The following is a 19,703-nucleotide window of genomic DNA, read 5'->3' on the forward strand; positions in this document are numbered from 1 at the left end:
AGATGAGAACCAATAGCTAAATAACCAGCAGAGTGTCGAGCTTATTAATTCAACAGAGATAATCAAGAGGTTGCAAACCCTAGGTTACTCCATAGGTTATTTTTCTAAGGCCTTTTCTAAAGATTCCTCCTCTGAGGGAAAAATTTTCAGGAATCCATTCACATACTCAGAAAAGCAAAATACAAGAAGTGTTGGTGCATTTAAAAGAAAATTTTCTGACCACCTGGAGAGGCCATATAATAACAAGTGAAAAAAAAAACAACTAGAGAAAAATTAAGCACCAAAATGGCAATGGATAGAATGATCATATCGTATGATTATTCTGCTGGGATGCTGGACTCTAGGCATTTGAAAAAGGATGAAGAAATTAATCCAGCCTCATAAGAGGATGACAGAAGTGGCTAAGTAGTCCTTTAGCACAGGGCTTTAAGCCTTGAAAGCTATTGGAAAGCTCAATGTAAAATAAGGTTAAGGCCCATTCACACGCATAAAGCTGAAACGGTGGGGAAGGCTGGTGGTAGGGGAGGAGCTTAGGGCAACACTCAGGTATTGGTGTGGGGTACCATTTCCAGTGGAAGTGAGACCCTCCCTCTTCTATTCTGACATCAGGAGCCCATGCCGTATGGTTTCAAAGTAGCAAATTGGTTGCTGAAGCTCCGGTCATGGTATCTGTGTTCTAAACAGCAGAAAGAGGAATTGGAAAGGCAAAAGACTATGCCTCCCACCTGAGTCAGCTCCCAACAACAGCCCTTCCTAGAAGTGTCACAGAGCCATATTTAGCAGTGTGAGAGGATGGGAAATGTGGTTTTGAGCAGAGCACACTACCACCCTAACTAAGATTGGGGTTCTGTTACCAAGAATGGGAGAAATGGATGTCAGGCAGGCAACTAGTAGTTGGCCACAAACACTAAGGATGTGGCTTCCCAGGTGAGCCAGGAAAAAATGCTGACAATGAAGACATTCAGTTCTTCCCTAAGCAGTTGGTTCCCTTACCTTCACTTGCCACATTTACCACCCTACCCAGGGAATCCCTCCGTGAGGGATCAGAAGGCACCACCCAGCAGAGACTGTCCACTTGATCATCAGACATATCCTTTGCCCCAACTAACTGGATTGCATTCTTTACCTAAAATAAGCAAATGCTCACCACCATGGTAGGTATGTATAGGAAGGAACATATGCTCATTTACCATAGATGACCCCCCACCCTTCCAGAATATAGCAAAACCAATTCTAGGACAAATTGTTATCTAGGAGATAACAAATGTAAAGTTTCTAATCCTGCCTGACTTGGTCAGCAATAGCTCAGTATTATGAATAATTAATAATGATACAAATAACAGTAACAGCCATCTTTCACTGATTGTTGACCATGTGCCAATCACTGTGCTGAGCATCTTATCCTAGAGGCCCACTTGGGAGTATTAAATGTGGAAATGTATCAGTCTCAGAAGAGGTTTAGATTTGTTTCTTATTCTATGTCACCCAGTTGTTAAGTCACAGAGTTAGGATTTAATCCAAATCTTCCTGACTCCAATCTCCAGTGATCTTTCAGTTAACTCCAAATTAACTGAAGCTGTCATGTGTTGAGCCTTTATATCAGTTAGAATGTAGGTGCTTGGTTTTAATAAAGACCAAGGGAGAGTGGTTTAGATTAGTCCTGATTCAAGTCCAAGTCCAAATAGAAAACAGTCTGGCAGCAGTTGGGGGCTGGCTAATACAGCTCTGCTCCACACAAAGGTAGGGGAACCCATATCCCTTCCATATTGATGCTCTGCCATCCTATGGTTAAAGATGGCTCTCCACACCTCCTTAATCTAGCTCAAGGGAAGGAAGGAAGAACAAGTAGAAGGTGTTTCCTTTAAACGGGAATAACTCAGAAGTGGCACACACTTCCTCTCACAGTCCTTTAGGCAGAGCTTGGTCACATGGCCACACCAGTGATAAAGAAGGCTAGGAAATGTCGCCCCTACCTTGACAGCCACATGCCCAGACAAAACTAAAAGGTGTGGGTTATTCCTAAAAGTGGGAGAGGAAATGGATTTGGGGGACGAAAAGCAGTCTCTGCCACACTTGCAGATTGCATCACAGGAAGAGAAACTGGACTCTTTGGTTCAGAGGAAGAGCTGGGCACTGCCCAACCAAGACCACACAAAATGGGGAACTCTGCTAATGGAGAGCAGGCAGAATGGAAGTGGGACAGCCCAAAACTGCAACTGGGGCAGTGTTCAGTAATCATATACTAGAAGAAAAAGTGACCATGAGAGCTGAAAGGAAAACAAGCTGTTATTGTCATAAGAAAAATAAAACAAAAGTTCTTGCTAATCCTGCCACCCAAGTTATACATTTATCCTCCTGGCTCTTGGCCATGGTGGAGCTCACAGTCTTTTTTCAGACTCCCCTTTCTCAGAGCACACAGGATGGGCAGATGTTGGGTTTTTGGACAGCAGGAGGAGGTGGCTGGGTCTTTGTGCTGAAAATACCCACTCTGGCTCCGCCCTCTGGACCCAGATCCCAAGGTGGTAGATGTTTTGATGGTACCTCAGAGGGATGGAGTCACTGTTGAAAAGCACTGCAGGAAACAGGCCAAAGTGGTGGGCTGGGCAGGCCCGGCATTATCAGAAGTTCATAATCAACACATGCAGATCCACTGTATGTAGGCTTTGAGGATTCACAAAGGCCCAGGCTAAGCCCTCAAAAGTCTTCTTGCTGTTATTTGCACACTCATAGTAGATTCTTTATAAATGGTAGCCTGAAGCCTGCCACTGTACATATTGTCTCTAATCTTTTTTTTTCTTTTCCTTTTGAGACCGAGCCTCATTCTTTCACCCAGTCTGGAGTGCAGTGGCACAATCACGGCTCACTGCAGCCTCAACCTCCCTGGGCTCTGGTGATCCTCCCACATCAGCCTCCTGAGTAGCTGGGACTACAGATGTGTGCCACCATCCCTGGCTAAGTTTTGTATTTTTTTTTGTAGAGATGGGGTTTTGCCACGTTGCCCAGGCTAGTGTCAAACTTCTGGGCTCAATCAATCTGCCTGTCTTGGCCTCTCAAAGTGCTAGGATTACAGGTGTGAGCCACCACGCTCGGCCTGTTTCTAATTCTTAAAACCACCATAGCAGGTGCTTTCGGCATCCCTCCCACTCCTTTGTCCTTACCATTTCAGAGCACAGTGGCTGGCTTCCAACTGCCAGCACCTGAATTTCTCTGCTAAGGACTTTCTTGTGCTGCTAGAGTCCTACTTTGCCAAGCACGGGATACAACATATGCACCTACAAATTATTATAACACTCCATCTCCCAGAAGTAGCCCTCAGTTAACTACTCTCAGGAATTGGTGTATAAATACCTTGGCTCCCTCGGATTTTTCCTCAGATGGGAAAATTCAGAGGTACATGCACTCCACTGGTTCCCAGAGCCTCCCCAGTGTGAACAAGCTCTAATAGCTTACAGCGGTAGTTGAATTGATAACACACTTTTTCAGGGGCTGCCTTCCATTCCCTGTCTCATTTCCTGACTGCCTGACTGATGTTTCCCAGGCTTCCTAAATAAACTACTTGTAGTCTATCTCAGGATCTGCATCTGGACGAACTTAAATAAGACACCACTGTGGAGTAAGTTATGATCCCCACACGGAGGTAACAGGCTGGCACCATAAAAAGTGCATTGGCTCTGCAGTCAGAATGACCCAGATTTGAATTCCGGCTTCATCACTTACCAGCTGTGTGGGGCTGAGAAAATTGTTAGGCTCTGGTGCCTCCATTTTCTGGTCTATTAAATGAGGCCAATTATACCTACCTTGCAGGACTGGACAGCTTTAAATAAAACAATTCCTCTGATTTCCCTAACACTGTCCCGAGAACATAACAGGCACTCAACAGGAGTTAGCTTTCTTCCCTCCTGTCTCCATTTTACAAATAAGGAAACTGAAACTCAGGAAGGTTTCCTGACTTGCACAAGGTTAAAAAGGTGGTTAAGTGACAGATCTTGGATTCAAACACAAATATCTTCCTGGTTCCAAATCTACTTAAAACTTTTCCACTGCGCCTCCCATATCCACTTCAGGGCCTAAATTTCCTGACTTGATACATGAAACCATTTTAAACTTCAAATTCCCAGGTCTTTCTTTCCTACTGTGCTCTGCAGATACCACATCTGGCTTCTGATCCTCAGAGATTCCCACATTCTGGTGCCATTCACACCCTTTGCTGTTTGTGTCCTCCGTCCTGGGGCATGGGTCTCTCTCTCTCCCCCATTCAGCTGTGACACACACTTTTAATTTGGGGGTAAAGACTTTCACAAGTTCATCTCTGGGTAAAATACAACATCACTAAAAACAGATGAAAATGCAGGAAAAAAAGGATTACAGGTAACTCAGGGACAAATAAATGTACATTTGAATGTTTTACTCTTAGACAAAGGTGAGGAGTCCTTTCCTGGTTCCCCTTTGAAGAGAACACCCAGAGCCCTTCCGGGGTGGAGCGCAAACCTGCCAAGCACCTGCTGCTTCTTGGTGAGTGAGTGGAGGTCCCGAAAAGGAGGAAATACCCAGTGTTTCCAAATTAAGTCCCTCAACAAATAGTGCTGTTACCCAACAGTCCAGCCAAAAGCAAAGCAGAGGCAAACACCAAAAGGAAAACCAAAGTCATTCTGTTCAACTTACTCAGATTTTTGCAGTTAGAAATCTAGAAAGAAGCTATTTTTATTTCCACCTTTATATTTGGGATATTTTTAAAATACAATGCTATTTTGAAATATGTTTATATTGCAGGAGCATAATCTTTCAGAGGTTGAACTTTGAAAGGTCCCATGTGTGACCTCACCTACAGTACAGTGACCAACCTGTCCTGGTTTTAGTACTAAAAATCCCTTGTCCCAGAAAATTAGTTAGTGTTGGGTAAACAGAAATGGTTGGTCACCCAATTAGAATACAAATTTGATTCTCAAGTCTTCTTTTTTAAAATATAAATCTCCTTAGGCAGGTGAAAACAATTCACCAGTGGTAATTCAGGGTTCTGATAGCTTCTCACAAAATGCCCCACAAAATGGTCCTCACTTTAAGAATCCATGGGGATCTCCTATTAAAGGAATCACAAACGCAGACACTGATAGAGGCAAGATCTCAATAAGTGAAGAAAGCAATTTGCATAAAATCTTCCAGTCTACTCTTTACTTATACAAGAAGATAGAATCTCATTCTTCCAGAAACCCACAGCCCATTTAGTCCATTACCTTCCCTCCTTTGATAGACATGGGATGGACAAATATCTCTCTGCCCAAGAAAAACTGCTCAAGTGTGATTTTTAAAAAAGGGCAATTCTCATTGGGACTCAATGGCAAGGACTATGAGGACTATGGGTTTCCTTCCCTCCCTCCCTGCCTCCCTCCCTCCCTTCCTTCCTACCTTCCTTCCTTCCTTCCTTTCTCTCTCTTTCTCTCTCTTTTTCTTTCCTTTTCCTTTCTCTCTCTCTCTTTTTTTTCTTTTTTTGAGACACAGTCTCACTCTGTTACCCAGGCTGGAGTGCAGTGGTGCAATCCTGGCTTACTGCAGCCTTGACTTTGTGGGCTATGGTGATCCTCCCACCTCAGCCTCCTGAGTAGCTGCGACTACAGGCCCATGCCACCATGCTGGATTAATTTTTTATATTTTTAGTAGAGATGGGGTTTTGTCATGTTGCCCAGGCTGCTCTCAAATCCTTGGGTTCAAGAGATCCACCTGCCTTGGCTTCCCAAAGTGCTGGGACTGCAGGCGTGAGCCACCGCACCCAGCCTATGGTTTTCTTAGTCTGGATTCCTCCAGAAGCCAACCCCAAACAAGGATTCAAGTGTAAGGTATTTATCTGAGAGGTCATCTCAGGAAACAATAGTAGGACAGTGCATAAATGAGACAAGAAAGATAAGGCCACCAAAAAAAAAAAAAAGTACTAGCCTATTAAGTCACCTATCACCATGGTGATACTCACCATGGTGGAAACTCTGGGAAAAGGTGTACAATATACACCCCTTAGTTTCACTGGATGAGCAAGGGAGCTGGAGTATCCATAGGCCAAACCCTGTTCATCACTGGAGGGAGTGGATGCTAATTCCCCTGCCATTTCCAGCCCACCACTTCCACAGTCAGAGAAAGTCCTCAGACAAACCAATGCAGGTGCTGGCAGCGGGAAGTGAAGCTGGTATGCACGACCATGGCCAGGGCAAAGATGTAGGGTTGGCCACCAGCAATACCAGCAGCGTCTGCTATAGTAATCAACACAGAACCCATGAGCCACCATAGCTCTGTGCTAGTCCGTTGCTGCCATGTGGGAATGCAGCCAGTGTTGCTAGAGCTTCTGAATTTTTAAAAGAAACCAAGGATCCAGATTGTTTTGTGGAATTTCCTGATTCGTAATTGCTGTTGATTGATTCAAATATTTTAAAAACAGTCTAGGGAATAACCAAGCATGTCTATAGGCAGAATGTAGCCTATGGGCCATTAGTTTGCACCCACTACTCTAGTTTAACATCCTTATTTTATAGATAAGGAGACCAAGGCCCTAGAGGACAGTGACTTGACTCAGGGGATGCTGCAAATTACCACTTGTCTGGGATCTGCAACCAATTCCCTTAACTCCCAGGCCAGAGCTCTTCCTAACCCACTGTGCTGCCCACACTGCCCACTCTCTCCTCTCCACACCCATCCTCAAAGGGCAGGAGCCTTATCCCTACCCTCCACTGCACTCAGAGCAAAGGAAGTTTCCCTTCCTTCCATCAAAGCACTAAATATTTTGTCTCACTAGAAATGGATTCCTTACTATTCTTAATTTCACAGAAGTTAGATAGTGCTTATTGTGTCCTGGGCACCCTTCTAAGTACTTTACAAATAATTACTTTCATTCTCAAAGCAACCCTATGAACTAAGGATTATTATTTTCCCAGTCTTAAAGATGGACAACTGAAATGCAGAGAGGTTAAGATACTTGCCTGAGTTGAAGTAGTAGTGGAATTAGGAGACAAATTTTGGCAGCTGTCTCCAGAGCCACTGATTGACAACCACTACTGGACACTGACATTCAATCACCTACCTATTTAGACTTTTAGAATACCCTGATTGGTCCTTTTTCCCATGATAACAGGAATTGGCAAAGCACAGGCTCATGGGCCAACATCTATCCCCTGCTTGGTTTGTAATAAAAAGTAAACCGGAATACAGCCACACCCATTAATTTATGTATTGTCTGCATCCATTCTTGCCCTACAAAGACAGAATTGAGGAGGTGCAATACAGGCCATAGGGCCCACAAAGCCTATTTTATTGAGTGCTGTAGCTTTGATAAGGGTTGTTTGTCCCCACCAAATCTTATATTGAAATTTAATCCCTGATGTTGGAGGTGGGTCCTAATGGATAGTGTTTGTGTCATGGGGATGGATCCCTCATGAATAGATTAAGGCCTTCACTCAAAGGTGAATGAGTTCTCACTCTATTGGTTTTCACAAGAGCTAGTTGTTAAAAAGAGTCTGGCATGCCCCAACCCTCACCTCTTCCCTCCTCTCTCATCATGTAATCTCTGCACACACCAGTTCCCATTCCCTTCTACCATAAGTGGAAACAGCCTGTGGCTCTGACCAGATGCAGCCCAATCTTGGACTTTCCAGCCATCAGAATCATGAGTCAAATAAAACCTCTTTTTTTTTTTTTTTAATAAATTACCCAGCCTCAGGTATACCTTTATAGCAACACAAAATGAACTAAGACGTTTAGTATCTGGCCCTCCACAGAAAAGGTCTGCCAACTTCTGCATTACAGAATTGCCACGCTTTCCTCTGACTGCAAGTTTCTTGATTATGCTGCTTAATCATAATGCAGAAAATCCTATAATCCCTCCCAAAGCCTTAGCATACACAGTGATGAATTCACAGGTTAGACTTCTAGAAACGGCAACCGTGCAGATGTCTGGGAACCCAGAAATCAGCAAAAATGCCTTCAGAACTCCACTTAACGAAAAACATACCAATAATTTCCACAAAATAGGCACAGACCTAATCTCGGGCCCTTACCTGGGCAAAGGCTTTTAAAGCAACAGGACAGACAGAAATACCCAAAGAGGGGCAGAGAGGAGAAATAGAAGAAGTATAACTGGCAACAGGCATCTTGCAGTTAGAGAGACATGGATGCAAATCTCAACTCTACCACTTACTACTTATCTCTTAAACTTCAATTTTTACCTGTAAAGTAGGAGGAATAATAATGATCATTTCTTGGAGTGGGGTGGATGGTTTAGCCAAGATTATAATGTATATGAATTCTTAACATCCTGCCTGGGATTTGCTAATGACTCAGAGGAGCTATATTATTAGTAATAATGGTAACTCTAAAAGAATATGGATCTGTGACTATTCACATACAGGCTCTCAATCCCACACAATTCAGCTGTCAATAACAGGATTACGGCACAGAACAAAAAGCAATCTTTATCATGATAACCCCAAGTCAAGAAAAGATGTAGCCACATTTATATGTACCAAGCAAAAAAAAAGGAAAGAACCATGTGCCATGTTTTCATCAAAGAAAGTTTAAGCAAAGAATAATGTGTGCACAAAGAGGTAAGCTTCAATTACCTGGAAAAATCACTTAAGTGAAACAAATCACTTATTCCTTGACAACACTATGTAAATGAAACTGTACATGGGGCAGAAAAAATGTTTGCATTGTAGGCTCTGCAAGATGACAAAGTTACATTTCCCACTCATCATTTAGTGAAAGCATCTATCGAATAGCATGAACCTTTGCTGACAAACTGCCAATTTTTAAATACCCTTTATCAGCATCATTTTCATAGCTTTTCTCTGAGATCCAGAAAAGACCAAAGATCAGTTTCCAGTATGCTTTTCCAAGTGTAATCAAGCTCAGTGCTAGAAAGTACAATGAGAACCACTCATTATCTGAACTGTTTAAAGCAGCTGAATCATTGCAAAAACAATTTCTTCCTCTTAATGTGTTTGAATCAAACTTTTGACCTCTGGTAAACTGGATGCCCCATTCTTTCAGGCAGTAAAAGAGCAGCTAGACTGGGAACCTGGAGGTATATAAAACACTACACTACTTTTTTTCTCTTAAAAATACAAATTGAATTACTTTAACATAGTTGGAGCAAATGACCATGATATGTCCTCAATTTAAGTCTTACAGCCCAACTGGGATGGCATTCTGTGTTCCCAGTCTAAGGGCACATGGTTTTCATTAGTTTGTCAGGATTCTGCATTTCAATTTGCACATTTAAATAAATGCAATTAGTTCATTCGTGATGGCCCCACATACCCTTATCTTTTCTGATTTACTGAATAAGCCACACTCTCTTAATGTTTTGAGATTTGTCTAAATACTAAAAGGTTATTTGATATGACAAGTTACAACAAGTACCACTTTTACTGCATGACAAATAATTATACTGAAACTTTCCACTGATACACTTCCACTGATACACTGCTTAGGAAGCCTTTTAAGTGCATCTATCTGACATTTAAAAAAAATTAAAGTGAGACTAGTGCAGCTGACACAGACAAAGTGCAGGGTGCACACTTCTGGTTGTTCATAGCGTAAATGTTTAAAGGTGGAAGGATCTCAAGTGTCAATACCCATTTGACAAATCCAGAGAGCTAATAAGCAGGTTTCTGGTCAGTCTGCTGCCAAGGTAGGATCAGAACTTGGCCTTCCTGGTTGTTGATCCAGTGCCAATTCCAGCTCCCCTCTCTCCCCAGCCCCTCCTTTATCTGACAGAACTCGGGTTGACTATTACACTTGGATGAAGCAGGGCCAAAGCTGGCCATGCAAGCTTTGTGCCTGTCCCGCATTCTGGTCACATATGAGCCTTCTGCTCTTTTGCAAAGACTGAATTGATGGGATGGGCTCAGTCAGGTGCAACAAGGGAAGCCCGACAACAATCCTCAGCCACATCCATTGTTGGGTCCCCCACTGACACTGTCGGCTGTTATAAGCACCAGCTAGAAGATGGATGCTGGTATTTCCAGAAAGACCTTTTGAATCAGGAGGGGCTGTGACGGGCCCCATGCTGTGGCAAGAGCATAATTATTTCCAATAACTGTCTGTCTAGGCTACTTAGTGATTTCCAAAGCCAAGCTCCTCCTCACTGTGACAACACATTTAGTGTTTATTTGAGGGGCAGTTTTACAATGCCAAAAATTCCACTCTGGTAATAGTTTAGTCAGCAAGGCAGAAAGGAATGACATCTTTTATAAATAATGATTGAGGACAACCTATTTGATAACTTTGGATGCTTGTTCAGGATCTGTTGTAGGGGGCAATAGTCTCATTTGGAACAAGATGAACCATTAGAATCTTCTGTGAGGCGGCTCTTGGGAGAGAAAGGCAAGCTCTCACGCTGTGACTGTCAAGGACAACAAAAAGCAGAGACTCTTGCAACATGGTGGCAAAGAGCACAAACTCCATTCTGAGTTTGAATTGCAGGTGTGTCACTTACTAGCTGTGTGATTTTGGACAAGTCACTTGCCCACTCCAAGCCTCAGTTTCCACCTCTGCAGAATGTGGGTTATTGTGGGTCATTGTGGTGATGGAATGAAATGCTGCTTGGAAAGTACTTGGCAAATGCCTGGCACCTGGCACTTATAGGGGCTCAATAAAAGGTAGCCATTATCATCAGACACCAGTTAGTGGGGCTTGTGCTTTGAAAAGGGGACTTATTCTGATCCAACATTCCATGCTGATTCTCTGCGTTAATCAGATTGTTGCTGAAATCTCCACTTTGGCCTTTTTTGAGTCTTCCCTGCAACTTCTGTCCTTCCTCCTACTTATCAAATGCTCTGGAACTCTCCACCTGCTGCTGCAAATCTTTCAGGCCCAAGCGCAGTACCATCCCATGCACCCCCTGCTACCATGCCACTGCAGCAACTCCAGACAGATCACCATACCTCTCATTGGTGTCTGGATAGGAGAGTTCACCTTCCATGCTCATTCACATCCCATGTTCATTCACATCTCCTCTTCCTAACATGATTACGCATCTGGGAGACAGGGATTTGCCTTACACATCCTCCACAGCACTCAATACATGCCCAAGAATCTTCCAGGTTCCCTGATCCCTTGCTACACAAAGTGTGGTCCACAGACCAGCACCGTTGGCATCACCTGGAGCTTGTTAGAAATGCAGTCTCAGGCCCCGTCCCAGATCTGCTGAATCAGAATCTGATCCCCAAGTGGTTTGTGTGCACCAAGTTCAGGAAATATCCCTCTAGTCCAGTATTTCCCAGACTTCAGTCATTCACATCTTCCCTTCATAGGTTTTGCCATTTTCCAGTACAATCTACACTATGTTTTACCTAATACATATTTTTACACTGACACTATTTCTTTCTCAGCCTCATCCTAAGCAATACTATTCAATCAGTAAGGGAGAAAGGAATATAATCTTTTACAAGACATGAAGGTCTAGGTGAATTTTTTTTCTGGTACACATTAAAATAAATAGCCAATAAGGTAAAATGTTTCTCTATCTATCATCTAAAATTAACTCATGTACCACCAGGGATACACCTACCCACTTTAGTAAACACAGCTCTAGACTTTTTGTAGCTGGATTAGAAGACATCTAAGTCCAGTGCTCCTGAACTGTATCTGTGCCTACTCAGCACGGTTACCCTATGGGGTGAATGCATTTGTCTTCAAGACAGAGATGGTTGTGGGAGGCTGAAAACCTGGGTTCTAGCCCTGCACCATCCCTTAATGACTTGTCATGTCACAGACTCTCTTTGGGGCTCATTTTTATGGGTTAGCTCATCTCAAGGCTCCCTTCCAAGTCAAAAAATATGACATTATAATTACGAGATCAAAGGCTTTGGAGTCAGAATGACCTGAAGTTAAAATTAAAGCTCCATTACTTGTTAATTTCATTAAATCTCAGTTTTCCTCATCTGTCAAATGGACAATAAGTGGACATAACATCCATCTGAAAGGATTTGTAAGAAGAAAGAAAACAACTGAAAAATGCCTAGCTTAAAATGTGGCACATAGTTGGTGTTCAACAAATAATATGAATTATTATTTTTTCCTAGCCTCTACAAAGCACAAATAATAATAGCTAGAATTTTTTTTAGTATTTACTCCACAGCAGTCACTACATGAAACACTTCTTTATATTTTGTCATTTAATCCTCCAAATAACCTGATGAGGTAGGAATTCTTATAATCCCCACTTTATAGATGAAGAAACTGAGGCACAAAAAAAGGTTAAGTCACTTGGTCAAAGCACACATTTAGTAAGCAGCAAAGATAGATCTGAGTGTAGATCCTCTGAAGCTACAACCAGTATTCACAACAATGACCTGTCCTGCCTTCTTATAAAACACTAGTCAACATGCAGACTTTGCCAACTCAACAAATATTATGTGATTTCGGCCAAGTGGCAACCTCACAACCAGTTTCCTTGGCTGTACAGTGAGGGGCGTTAGGAGTCCCCACCTCATAGGGTGCGGTGAGCATTGAATGAGGGCACCCTCATGGACATCACAGAGCAATTCCCAGCACAGGTGAATTGGTAACCATGTGCTGCTATCGTTACCATTAGTTCTACTATTATTTGTTGAGCCTTTACATCTGCACAAGATTTTGTGTGTGTGGCGGGGGTGGCGGGCCAGGGCAGAAGAAACAAAAGTCTTTATTGATAAATAGCTTACAATGAAATAAATAGAGCAGTGGTTTGCTGAAGAATAAAAATTAGGGCAGTGGCTCGGTCTCTCCGCCCCTGCCTCCGGCCCTAGGATACAGCCCTCTGGCTAGATACTTCAGATGAGGAGACCGTAATGGGCAGTCCAGCCTTTCACGGGAACTTGGGGGTCTCTGTCTTCCTAGACAGGTGTGCAGGCACCACCTTGGACCCACTGCCCTTAGCGGGAGAAGCAGCCTTGGCGTTTGGCCCCTGGGCAGCTGCCCCTTTAGGAGCCTTGGTCTTGGCTACCACCTTCTGGTCGAGGAAGCAACACCATTCTTGACATTGCTGACAGTGGGTTTTGAACTCTTACTCCCAGCTTTCATTTTCCTGTGGTCCCCAGCATCTCCTCGGCTGCTCCTGCTGCCTCTGGCCTTTGCCTTCCTACTAGGCCCGCTGGCACTGGAAGGGACCTGCGTGGCCTTGTCTGGCTTAGGGGTGCCTTCCTAGCCTCACCGGGCTGTGGCCTGGTGTCCTTGGCCACACTGCCTTGCTTGCCGGCCTTCTCTGTGGCTGCACCTGGCTTGGGAGGAGCCTTCTGCACCTCTGCTGGCCTCTTCGCTGCCTTCTTCACCTTGCCCGCGTTAGGAGGATCCTCCTTGGCCTCACTTGGTTTCTTGGCGTCCTTCCCCTTGGGCTTCTCCGCTCTCCTGGGGACCATCGGGGGCCATCTCCCTGGGCTGGATTTTCCTCTTGTGCTTGGGATCTAATTTGAAGCTGCCAGTGGCCCCCCTTGCTTCAGAGTTGAGGGGCCTGGCGAGGAGGCTGCGGCACATGCCAGTGGCCAGCGCCTGCTTCAGCAGGTACCTGAAGCGGAGGACGTCCACCGTTGGGTACTTGTGCAGGATGTAGAGCTTGACGGCCACCGCCAACGTGCCCTAGCGCTACTCCCCAGCCTGCAGCGCCTCTACCACCGTGCGGGGTGGGGGGGGGGTGGATAGGGGGGATGGTGAGACGGCAGGAGGTGGCATGCCACCGGGAAGCTGCTGCAGCTCAGGCCTGGCTTTTCAGATTCAGGAGACCTGGATGATCCTGCTGTGGAAGTCGAGGAGAGTGAGATGTCACTGATGACACTCCCAGGAGGGGAGGCATCAGTAGTTTTATCCTTCAGTTATGGTAAGGACTTCCTCAGTTTAATTTTTTTAATTTTTTATTTTTTGAGACAGAGTCTTGCTCTGTCGCTCAGGCTGGAGTGCAATGGCACTATCACGGCTCACTGCAGCCTCAACCTCCTGGGCTCAAGTGATTCTTCCACCTCAGCCTTCTGAGTACCTGGGATTACAGGAATGTGCCACCACACCCAGGTAATTTTAAAAATTTTAAGTAGGAATGAGGTCTTCCTAGGTTGCCTAGTCTGGTCTTGAACTCCTGGGCTCAAGGAATCCTCCTGCCCTGGCCTCCCACAGTGTTGGGATTACAGGCATGAGCCACTGCACCCCACCAGGAATTCTTTATCAGATAATTTAATCTATTAAATAGATGCCTAGTCATGGCCCCCTAAAATAGCCTTTACACATGGGGTGGCCACATAATTTATCGTCCAAACTGAAGGCATAGACATTAACCAGGATTGACCCAGGGAAGCCAGCACGATCGCCCTGCTTCTAGGGCCCCTCTGCTGTGAGTGAACATTGTCCTCACAGCTGTACACACTAGGCCCCCTTTCCCACTGGAAAACTGTACGTAAAGTGACAGAGGACAATTAAAAGCAGCACATCTCTAAGGACAAAGTAACACAGACCCAAATAAAGACCTCAAGGCTGAAGAGCTGCAGAATAGAGCACTCATTTGCCCTAGGCTTTAAGGAGGTGTATTCTTCAAATACTTTGCTCTAAGACACTACTTAAATAACTGTTTTCACTAGATTAGCATGGCAAATTGATTCAAATAAATGTCTTCCAAGATTTGCACATAAATGAAAACAGGATCACGATCACCCCCTTGTAAGAGGTTTTGGGACTGTTGTGGGTTTTTAATCAATATATCTGCCTTTTTCTTCTCAGTGTCATTGGAAAATAAAGTAACTACTATCAATTTGACTTGTTCTGCATCTTGATCTCATAAGTCCTGATATTGACCACGCTAAAAGTGACAGCTAAGGTTTTCCTTATACACATGAAAAATCATATTGATAATCTATTTGCCTGAATACAATTCAGCTCATTTTCCATTATTTGGGGCATCAAAAAGAAGAGAAATCAGCTTGTGTGCATTAGGCACTTGTACCCTGTGGTGAACATTTATTCCAGACTTTCTTAGCCTTAATTTCCCCCTTTTCCCGCAACTGTATTCATGTGGCAGTCCAGCCCTTTGATGTCCTCTGTCTACATGGTCTGGGTAGGACTCCATTGCTGGGGCAAAGCCCTCAACCTCTGCAGAAGCCACTTAGCACAGATTTCCTCCAGCCGTGCCAACTGGGCAAATCATAGCTCATTTTGAAACTTTTTGTTCAACAACTGGGGAAGGGGAGTTTTTTGGTTGCTGGACTTGAACTTGAAACTGTGTAAACGAGCAAGTGCTACATGGTCGTCTTGTCACCCAAGAAGGACCGCAATACACAGAGGAAAGAAGAAAAAGGCAGACCTGAGGAATGAAAAGAAAACAGATCCTGAAGTCACTGTTTAGCCCTAAGCAAGACGCTCGTGAAGTCAGTCCTACCCAAGTACCTTTTAGTAACCTGAACCCATATGTAAGAAAAAAATATATATTGTATATATGCATATACATAATACCCTAATTCCACTTAAAATCGGGTTTGTAACTTATTATCAAAATAGCACTAACAGACACATGCATCCTGTGGCAGTACTTTTCAAACTTTTTGATGGCTAAGAATCACATTTTATACTGCAACCCAGAATGCACATAGGAGTGACTCAAAGTCTCATGAAATTACAGAACTCTTATAACATATGATGATGCTGACACTTGCTGTCTTGTTATACCTAAAAAAAATTACTGGTAGTAACCCACTAAATGGATTTTATGACCTTCATATTGAAAAAACACTGTCTTATGAGATTAGTTTAAAAATTGATTTCACCAGGAAGCATGAGATAAGAAATGACATGATAATTTCAGTAAATCCAGTCATTGGGGAGAATAAGAGATTTGGCTCCTAAATTACCTAGAGGGTTTATCAAGCATCTAGCAACAGAAAATTGTTATCTTACCACTTCTCTCTGACTGCCCACGGCACATATTTGGCAGAAGAGGAGAAAAAAAAATCTTACTGACTTAGAAATAAATGAATTATCCTCCAAAAATCTTCCATCTAAAACAAATAACAACTACATTGAAAAAGGGAGAGATACGTAAGTAAAGGAAGATACATGTAAGACCTGCTGATGAGCTGAGTACATTATTTATCTATAGGCTGATGACAGTCATTTCAGTGAGCCTCAGCACTCCCGAACATATAAAAATAGTGCATTCATGATAAGATCAGATCTCTGGGGCAGATTTAAAGGGAGAGATAGAGCGAGAGATCACTTGCAGTATAAGCCTCAAACCTTCACTTATGTGTGTAAGATAACTATGAAGATTTCCTGCTAGAAAATTACTGCAGGCTGGATAAGGCAGGGTGTTTTTAACTGTTTTCCGTGTACCCTATTTGTATTGTAAGTTAGCCAAAACTTTCTTTTTGTCTGCTCAAAGCATGCAGAGTCTTGATTAAATCTGTGGAATCAAACGGAGAACTAGGATTCTCAGGCTTGCTGAAACTAGAGGCCAGCGACAATAAACATTACTGAGAAAACTTCAGCTGATTTGACACTTGGGAGCGGCTGTGAAGTTAACTCCTCCCACACTTTTCTAGATTAGGCTCAAATGCAACCATCTGCCTGTTTGAAAAGCCCATTCACTTTTCTGCCACTAAGATAGAAATTTATTAATTTCAAAACAAAGTGAAGTTTAATACAGGAAAACAGGATCGTGATCACCATGATCACTTGCAGGGGAAAGATCTTCTGAGAACTTTCCCATGGATAATGAAAACTAAACCTCAAAATATGGTATTTAGGTAATTTTTTCATGTTCCAGCACCATATTGTTTAAATGCATTACACCTGCATTTCTGAATTTAAGCAAATAAAATGGTTGATTAATATTACTTGCAGATGTCACAAAGAAGTGATTAAACTTCTACCATTCAATAAGTCCTTGGAGTTGTCTAAATTTTTCTCAACCTTTTAGGAAATGTAAGCACTGTTCAAAAAAGGTGTGTTCAAACAGTGTGTGTGTGTGTGTGTGTTACTTTTTATTACAACATTTTCAGATTACAAAAAGGAAGAATTGGCCGGGCCCTGTGGCTCACGCCTGTAATCCCAGCACTTTGGGAGGCTGAGGCGAGTGGTGGATGGTTTGAAGTTAGGAATTCAAGACCAGCCCGACCAACATGGTGAAACCCGGTCTCTACTAAAAATACAAAAATTAGCCGGGCTTGGTGGCACATGCCTGTAATCCCAGCTACAAGGGAGGTTGAGGGAAGAGAATCGCATGGGCCTGGGAGGCAGAGGTTGCTGTGAGCCGCGATCGCGCCACTGCACTCCAGTCTGGGTGACAGAGTTCGAAGGAAAAAAAAAAAAAGGAAGAATTGTAGAAACACCAATAAATCCACCACCTGTCTTGTGACACTTAATTTAGAGACAAAAATATATACAGAGTGCTTACTGAGTGTCAATCTCTCTTAAATATCATCTTTTTAAATTTATTAAAAATATATAGGCCGGGTGCCGCGGCTCACCCCTGTAATCCCAGCACTTTGGGAGGCCGAGGCGGGCGGATCACAAGGCCAGGAGATAGCGACCAGCCTGGCTAACGCTGTGAAGCCCCGTCTCTATTAAAAATACAAAAAATTAGCCAGGCGTGGTGGCATGCGCCTGTAATCCCAGCTACTCGGGAGGCTGAGGCAGGAGACTCGCTTGAACTCGGGAGGCAGAGGTTGCAGTGAGCCGAGATCGGCCACTACATTCTAGCCTGGGCGACAGAGTGAGACTCTGTCTCTAAAAAAAAAAAAAAAAAAAAAAAATATATATATATATATACACACACACACACACACACACACACACACACACACACACATATGGCAGTTATTGTTATTGTTATTATTTTCTTCATACTCATTACCACCACCACTGCAGCACATCCCTTTCAGAGGCACTGTCTTGTTAAGAGCCTGGCATCTGAAATTAGATCTTACATAAACCACAGATTACTGGTGGGACTTCCGGTAAGTTACTTAACCTCTCTCAAGGGCTAGGTTTACCACTTCATGGATTATGGATGATGCCCCAAAAGTGCCTACCAGGATGCCTGGCACACAGTAAGCTCTCTAAACCACCATTCTTCACAGCATGTGTATGACAGATGAAAGTGCGTCTTGATGAGGTTAAGTAAGGCGAAGCTGCTTTTCTTCCCCTCCAGACATTTGATTTGGAAACCCCACAGATCCATTCCCTTTAGGACGGGAAACAGCACGTCGGGGATCGCGCTATAATCTTGTACACATCTTCCGAGTTGGCTAGTAAATTTCTGGGGGCGACATTACCTAATCTTCAAGGATCAACCAGCTTCCCGGAAAGACTGCTGCCATCAGCACCCTAAGGTCTTTCTTCCCGAAAGGCCCAGCCTCTAGTCGCAGCCGTCTGGGTACCAGCAAACACACCAAATCAGTTCGCGAAGTTCAGAGGACTTGGCTCTGGTATGTTTACAAGTCCTAACAGATCGCAGGAATGTTCAGGATAATTATTACCCCACCCAGGAGCGCCCAGCCCAACCCTCTCACATCTGGAAGGAAGCGGCCACACAAAGGAGAGCGAGAGAGAGAGAGAGAGACCTCCTCCTGCGGCTGCTTTCTCAGGCGGGAGAAGATTTAATACACGTCTCACCCCTTTTGTGAACAAGAGCAGGCACTGTTCAGTATCCTTCAAAGCACAGGACATCCAATGCAAGGGAAGAGTTTGTCCTCTATTCCAAACGAAATGGCATTTCTCAAAGTAGGAGCTAAAGATTATATTTATTTTTTCCTCCCCAGATGAAAATGAAAAGTGAAATACTCCACAAAATAAGAAGCTATTCACATGCACACTGCCTCTCCAACATAGGAGCGGCTAAGATCTGAAACACCTATTTGAAAAGGGCAGCCAAACCAAACCCTTAGTGTCCTCTGCTAACTCCAGGGATTTCCCCCCACTCTTTTCGCTGCCTTTTAGAAGTATCTCTGCGGGCCAGATCTGGGCTTCATCAGCTTTTCTCCCGACCTCCCACGAACGCGCGGCAACCGAAGCACGCGGTCCCCGGCGGCGCGTTTGCAAACCCCACCAACGCCAACGCCTCGAAACCGCCAAACTTCCTGTCTCCATACCACCAAAGCGACCAAAGCGCCGTGCCAAGTGCCCCAGGGACTCCAGCGGAGGCTGCACTAGACCTCGAGCCCCAGGGCGGGGTTTTCCGCTCTCCCAAACTCCTGGGACCCGCACCTCCGCTGGGGGTCTCCAAACGTGCGCGCTGCGCCCGGGGCGCACCGGGCGCGCCCGTGGCCGCGTCTTGCGGCCTCGCCCTGGCAGCACGCTTGGGGAGCCCGGGGCGGTCGCCCACCTACCTGCTCCGCCGCCTCCTCCCTGCGGCGCTCCGGGGCTGTAGACGGCTACTTTATTGTCTCGGCTGCGCACCGCGCGGGACCTGGGGACCCGGCTCTGCGCCAGTCCTGCAAGTCCGCTCTGCGCTGTGCCTTCCCCAGCGGCGGCTGCCTTCCTCTTCTTCCTCTTCCTCTCTGTCCAAGCTCCAGCTCAGCACGTGAGCTACGCAGCCCGACTCCCGGGCTCTCTGGGCAGCCAGCGCCTGCCGCATCCCCCGGCCCGGGTCTGCAGGTCGCCCCCGCCACCGCCGCTCGCCGTGCGTCCTCGCTTTGCTCCACACTTACAGCTGTGCCCCGGGCCGCCTTTCTCGCGTCCTTCCGTCCTGCCTGCCTCCTCTCGCTGTCAGC

At 44.7% G+C, this 19,703-nt stretch overlaps 1 protein-coding gene and 1 pseudogene across 1 annotated transcript in view; both read right to left on the reverse strand.

Moving 5' to 3' along the window:
* The window catches only part of FRMD4B (FERM domain containing 4B), a 372,987-nt gene extending 353,530 nt beyond the window's left edge, over positions 1 to 19,457 (reverse strand). The window contains exon 1 of the mRNA XM_008963959.4: positions 19,320 to 19,457. The gene's annotated coding sequence lies outside the window, so the exon portion shown is untranslated. The remainder of the gene's footprint in view (positions 1 to 19,319) is intronic.
* On the reverse strand, positions 12,654 to 14,342 carry LOC100967515 (histone H1.8-like; annotated as a pseudogene).
* Positions 19,458 to 19,703: the final 246 nt, after the last annotated feature.

This window comes from Pan paniscus, chromosome 2 (genome assembly GCF_029289425.2).
Source record: "Pan paniscus chromosome 2, NHGRI_mPanPan1-v2.0_pri, whole genome shotgun sequence".
Taxonomy (NCBI): Eukaryota; Metazoa; Chordata; class Mammalia; order Primates; family Hominidae; genus Pan; species Pan paniscus.